Source organism: Neovison vison, chromosome 9, assembly GCF_020171115.1.
Source record: "Neovison vison isolate M4711 chromosome 9, ASM_NN_V1, whole genome shotgun sequence".
Lineage (NCBI taxonomy): Eukaryota > Metazoa > Chordata > Mammalia > Carnivora > Mustelidae > Neogale > Neogale vison.
Window position 1 is genome coordinate 56,442,276 of NC_058099.1, and position 6,000 is coordinate 56,448,275.

General features: G+C 38.3%; 1 pseudogene; it reads right to left on the minus strand.

Annotated features, from left to right (window-relative positions):
- The window catches only part of LOC122916744, a 176,570-nt pseudogene extending 174,086 nt beyond the window's left edge, over window positions 1–2,484 (minus strand).
- Window positions 2,485–6,000: the final 3,516 nt, after the last annotated feature.

Sequence of the window (6,000 nt, forward strand, 5' to 3'; positions counted from 1 at the left end):
ATGCGCTTATTACCAAGCAGAAACAGATTATCATGCTGTTTAACACAGCCTGAAATTGCTATCTGCCTTAGAATTGTATCTCTTTACAGGCTTTATGGTCTTTTCTGTTTTGTTTTGTTTTATCTTTCTTGTTTATTTATCTTTTCTATCATAACATTTTTTGACTAGCAAATTCAGCTTTCCCAGAAAACTTATTGTATTACATTACAAACCAGATTACACCAATGAAAGTGGATTTATAAAGCAAAGCAAAAAAAAGAAAAAAGAAAAAAAGGATCAACAAACAAAAATGGAAAAATTCGTATCTCTAAATTTTCCCATACACTGACATATTTCGCATTATTCTATTCTGGAAAGAAAATAGCATTTTAGTTTGAAATATTACATTCACATAATTTGCACTAAATAAAGAACTGTCTGAATGCTGAAAAGTTATGCTGAAAAATTACTTATTATGCAACATAATTAAATTGTGGCTCTATTTTTTTGTATCAATAAAATAATGTGAAATAATTCATATTATAAACCACAACCTTTGTCATGATTTAGCACTGTGTGCTAAAACTTTTTCTGGGTGCCCACAGGGAATAGGGACCTCTTCAGAACTTCTCTATAGGCTTACAGAGTTTGAAGATCAGCTCTGGGATGATAAACAGTAGGCAAAGCTGATAAAGGTAAACTTAGAGCAGAACCATTAGCCATGTGGCAAGAATTGATCATGAGAAAAAATGAAAAGTAAAGTAAGAGGGATAATTAATGACAGGCACACAGCAGTGCAAGTTCAGCTGTGTGACTGCAAAATATTCCACTTTGAAGGTTTATGACTGGGCCCTGTGGTTTTTAATGCTCTTAAATGAATGGAAAGAATACCATGTCATCATATCATAGAGTTCTAACATAGTTTTTAATATTTTAGCATTCATTCACTATATATTTATTTATGAGATTAAAAATAATTATAATCTTTACTTCATATTTTATCATAACTCTTCTAAAATTTCCCCTTTTATATTTGAAAATGTTTAGAATATGGTAAGCACTATAATAGACTTTTTAAAAGAATGCTATCCTTACCTGGTATTGAGCCACTGACTGAAGTCTGGTCAATTCTCCTTCTTGAGCAGCCTATTAAATTCACATTCCAGATACTTCCATCATGGTCGTGGGTTCTCACTCTTCAGGCCACCATGCAGCAGCAGTCTTAAGAGTCTCAGGCCAGGTACCAGAAAACTAGTGCCAGTCACTATCCCCCTCTTCCAGAAATTATTCAAATCAGCTAATCCATAGGAAGCTCACAAAACCTACTTAAGCCCACTCCACTTGTTACACATAAAAGGCCTCTACAGTTGCAACTTGACATTGTCTTGTCCTCAGATCAATTTAGTGTGTGGCCCTGCCTGGAAGACTTCTCTCCTCTGCGATATATCAAAAAATTGTGTCTTTCTTCCATTCAAATGTCATTGTTATGTCCTCCTATCAAAATAAATAAATAAATAAGTAGATCCTATAAAATAAGCACACCTTCCACGTTTGTGGAATTAATTCATGAATGATTACCTGTGATTTTTCAGCCCTGAGGCAAGTTCCTATTTAATGGCCAGTTTTGAGGTATCATGTGTAAATACAGAGTCTATAGTATCTGAGAAGCAAGTGTGGAAATACTAGCATTTGGTTTTCAAATGACATTGAAGTTAAAAACAAACAAACAAACAAACAAAAATACACTATATTCTCTTACCATAACCACTTTGCAACCACTTTGCAACCATCACTACCCAAGAACAAAAGTTACAAAGACTGACCGGTTCCTTAGGGCTTTCACAATTTCACAATAGCTTTCCATTTTGCAATCCTGGTCCCATGGGCTTCATCCACCGACCTACAAATCTACACATACATTTTCAAAGACTTTTCAAAATATCATATTTAATATTTTCAGGTGGCAGATTTCCCTTTCTTTTGATTTCCTTTCTTTATAATTAGAAAGATTTTAATAACCATAAAGATTTTAATAACCATACAGATCCAGAAGATAGAAAGGGCCCAGGACTCTATAATACACTGATCAAGCTCTAGGAACATTGCCAAACCTAGACAGCACTACAATTTCAATGTAAGATAACACATTCTTATGGAAAGTTTAGTATAGCTAGCAATGAGGAGTAAACTCAAAGGGGACATTATGGCCAATATCAGCCTTTTGAAAGAGTAATTGTAAAAAGAGGTGCTTGCTCTGCTTCTGTTTTCTAATCATTTCTAAATGGAATGTCATTTGGACCATTAGAAGGAACAGTATTTCCTACATACTATATTTTTTACAACATGTAATAATATATGTTGGGGAACATTACCAAAAAGAAGTGACTGTCAATTTACTCTTGAGCTGGACCCGGGCACTCAGAGGATCCTTGCCCCTCTCCTGTCCTTAGAATATGAATTCTGCTTACCTTTCCACTCATAGAGGCTGCTCCACTCCAAAAACATAGTCTCGAAGTCGTGTTGAAAATACCTGCATGGTATATGTGACTAAACACAGATAAGGCCTCTACATACCTTTAAGACTGGGAAGAGAGGTGCAGGAACCCATTCATCTTACTACCAACCAAGACAAGAATAGTATGTAAGTTCCTTCTGCTATTATTAAAACTGCCATTTACCAACCTGGACTGGCCAGCCTCTTTCTTATGTCTCTCTTTGTCCTCTGAGTACAGGGATCAGTTTCAGATTATACCAGGAAAGCTCCTGCCATGGTTGCAAACCAGCAAGTACATAATCTTTAAAAGCAGAGAGGGTACCACACTTGATCATCCTTATGAAAAATCAGGATTCACCTTTAAGAGTCATTCACCTCGGACTATATTATACAAAACTTTAATCTGACTGGCAGTGTTTGTGTTGTTTTGTTTTGTTATTATTGTTTGTTTTTTCTTTTTTTTCTTTGTTTTTGGTGTTTTTTTTGCATTTAATATCATACGTCTGCTTTTGTTTCTAGTAATGATTACTCTTGCTACAGCACCTATGATACAGATTCTCTTTACTATGTAAACAATAGAAATTCCAAAAAAGAATATGTCTAGTCAAGTCATGTTTTCAACATGACACTGTCAATAAAATGTCCTATATGTAATACTGAATCTGTAGAGCACACATAAACTGTCTTGGTTACAAAACTCAAGAAAGTACTTTATTCCCTGCCAGCTGGCATCCATTCCAAAGAAAACCTGTTTAAATGTACTGTTGTCTACATGCAATCTTTTTTAATGCACCCCAAAGTCCACTTTTATAACAAGCTTTGTTCGTGAGGTTGTTTCATTGGAGCGATATGTACTGGAAGTCATAAAAGAGAATTAGTAATGTAGACACAGAACAAAAAAACAGAATTCATTTGTTTGTAAATTGTTACTTATCTGGCTGAGGTATATATTTATAAATGATTTGTTAGATTTACGTGTGATGTCCTGGGAGACAGCTGTGTAGGAGTTTGTATTAGAAGCAAACTATGTTTTCATATTTTACTTATTATCCAGTCATTCTCAATTTAATCTTTTAAACACCTTCCCTGACCTCAGGTGTGACACAAATCATTTCTCGATGTTTTAAAAAAATGGAAGTACACTTATCTGTGTATTGCAGGAATGATTTTCTGAAACAAGTGCAGATGTCCAGGATATCATGAGAGCAAACTGCTATTACATTGTAATATGATAAACAAACATGAATACAGCATCCTTTCTTTCTTATTCATAAGTATTATAGATGCTAACTGTTTATCAGGTCATGATGTAAACCCTCTGTCGGGATTCATTTTCTTTAGTGATTTGCTACTTTTTTTTTTTTTTAAATGAATGAAACTGAGTTTTCTTCAGTATTGCATGGGGAGATAATTTCAACATTTAACTGACCTTGATGTTGATAATTTTTGGATTTCAGGATTAAAAATAAAGTTCTTTATTCACACACACATACAAACACACACACACACACACACACACACGATATGTGAACAAGCATGACTTGTAGGATGTAGTAATCATGAAACTAGTTGTAATTTCAGCTGTCCCTGAAATTCTAGTGGACTTCTTCTTCCCTTGACCCCAGATGAAAATTCTTATAATATTCATGATTTGTATGCTCACTGTCAGGTATAATTTAAAGGCTTTAATCCTTTAAGTCAGAGAACACAGTCTTACATTAAAAAAAAAAAAAAGAAAAAGAAAAAGAAATGACCAGACCCATATAATAGTCAACTGTTCATTTTTTATTCAAAGAAAACTGTTCTCCCCTCTCCTTTTCAAAGACCTTCTGTAGTCAGGAAGCATCATAAAAGCGAACTTAATTGGCTTTTTCTTCTTTAATACTGTATCTCTTCCTCCATCCCTATTAAGGATGAAGTGAGACAAGATTTTAATCTGATAAAAGAAATTCTGATTGACTTTGCTTTATAAGCTCTGGCCTGGCAATGTACCTAAAAATAAATTCATTCTCTCAATAAGTACTTTGGAAGCTTCTTCTGGTATTATTTTTATTTTTGAATTGTATCCTCTATAACTAGGGTTTGTCCTGTAATGTCCTTGGGTGATATTGTATTTATCACTCATTCCTTACTCCTTTTGCTACATGCAGAAATGCCAAAAGAACATTACAAATGGAGACAAGATGACAGGAAAGTAGGAGAAGGCGCCTTTTCAACCTGTACCCTAAAGTGAGCTGATTACCTACCAAAAAATACCAATCACCCATGAGAACAGACTGAGATCAGAATTACACATGTCTGGATCTCTACAGGGGCAGAAGACGCCAGTGGGCAGGTAAAGCAGAGTGGGAACTTCAGACTGATATCAGAAGATAAACAAAAGGGGGAGTGAGCCACCAGAGGAGACCGATTAGAAAGTAATACCCCAATCTGAGAGTGCCCTGCATGTGGGGACCAGCATTAGCTTGGAGTCTGGTTGAAAGCACTCAAAGAGAGCAAAGGATCATGGGGGAAATTGTGGAATCAGGGCGGCTAGGGACAGGGGCTTAAGTCCCCAGACCCAGGACAGCCTCTCCTGGCGCTGAGCCAGAGAGAGTGCGGTGGAGAAACCAGGTCTTTGTCTTGAGCCGCCAGCGCACCTGAGATCGCAAGGGGTCCGGCTCCTGTGAGGGGCTCGAGCTTCACCAGAAGGCAGAGGCTCCAGAGCCAGAGGGCAGGTGCTACAGAGCCTGAGACACCCTCACCCCGCCCCAGCCCTCTGAGCGCTCTTAGACCCGCATCATTCCACCAGAGCCTGAGAGCACCCACGCCCCACACACTCCCCCTGAGAGAGGTGCGGAAAGGCCCAGCCTGGTGCTCTCAGACTTGCGCCATTCCACCATAGCTTGAGACGAGCGCGCACGCGCCCCACACACTCCCCTGAGAGAGGTGCGTGCAAGCCCAGTGCTCTTAGACCCAGAAAGACCAGGCACTCCCAGCCCAGGCCAGCAGGAAAATCTCAATGTGCAATCACTGCTTGAACCTCTCTGGTGGTCTGGAGCTGCCCAGACAGCCGCCACTGCCGTGGTTTTGGGTACAAACAGAAGATCCTGCATCCACAGGGACTGCGACTCGGAACCTACTCTGCCAGTAGCCAAGGTGGAATTTATTTGGGCTCTGCAGCCAGACTGAGGCTTCTCTCTGAGAGGGAGGTCAGGGTGCAGTTTGCTTTCCTCTAAACCTACAAAAACCATCAAAAGCGGTCAAGGCAAGGGGAAAAAAAAGTGAACAAACATAAAAACCTCCAGAGAACAAAAGCCTGAAAAAACCGGTTTCCTCAGAGCCCACACCCTTGAGGGGGGCAGGAGGACTTAACTCAGGGAACGTCATTGACTGACAACCCATGTGGCAGGCCCCATCCCCAGAAAACCAACCAGGAAAGGGGAAAAAAAAAAAAAGATAAGAGAACAACCACCACTACTTCATAGGACAACTTTTATTTTTAACTCGTTCCCACTATTCTAGTTATTTTTTATACATAATTTTTT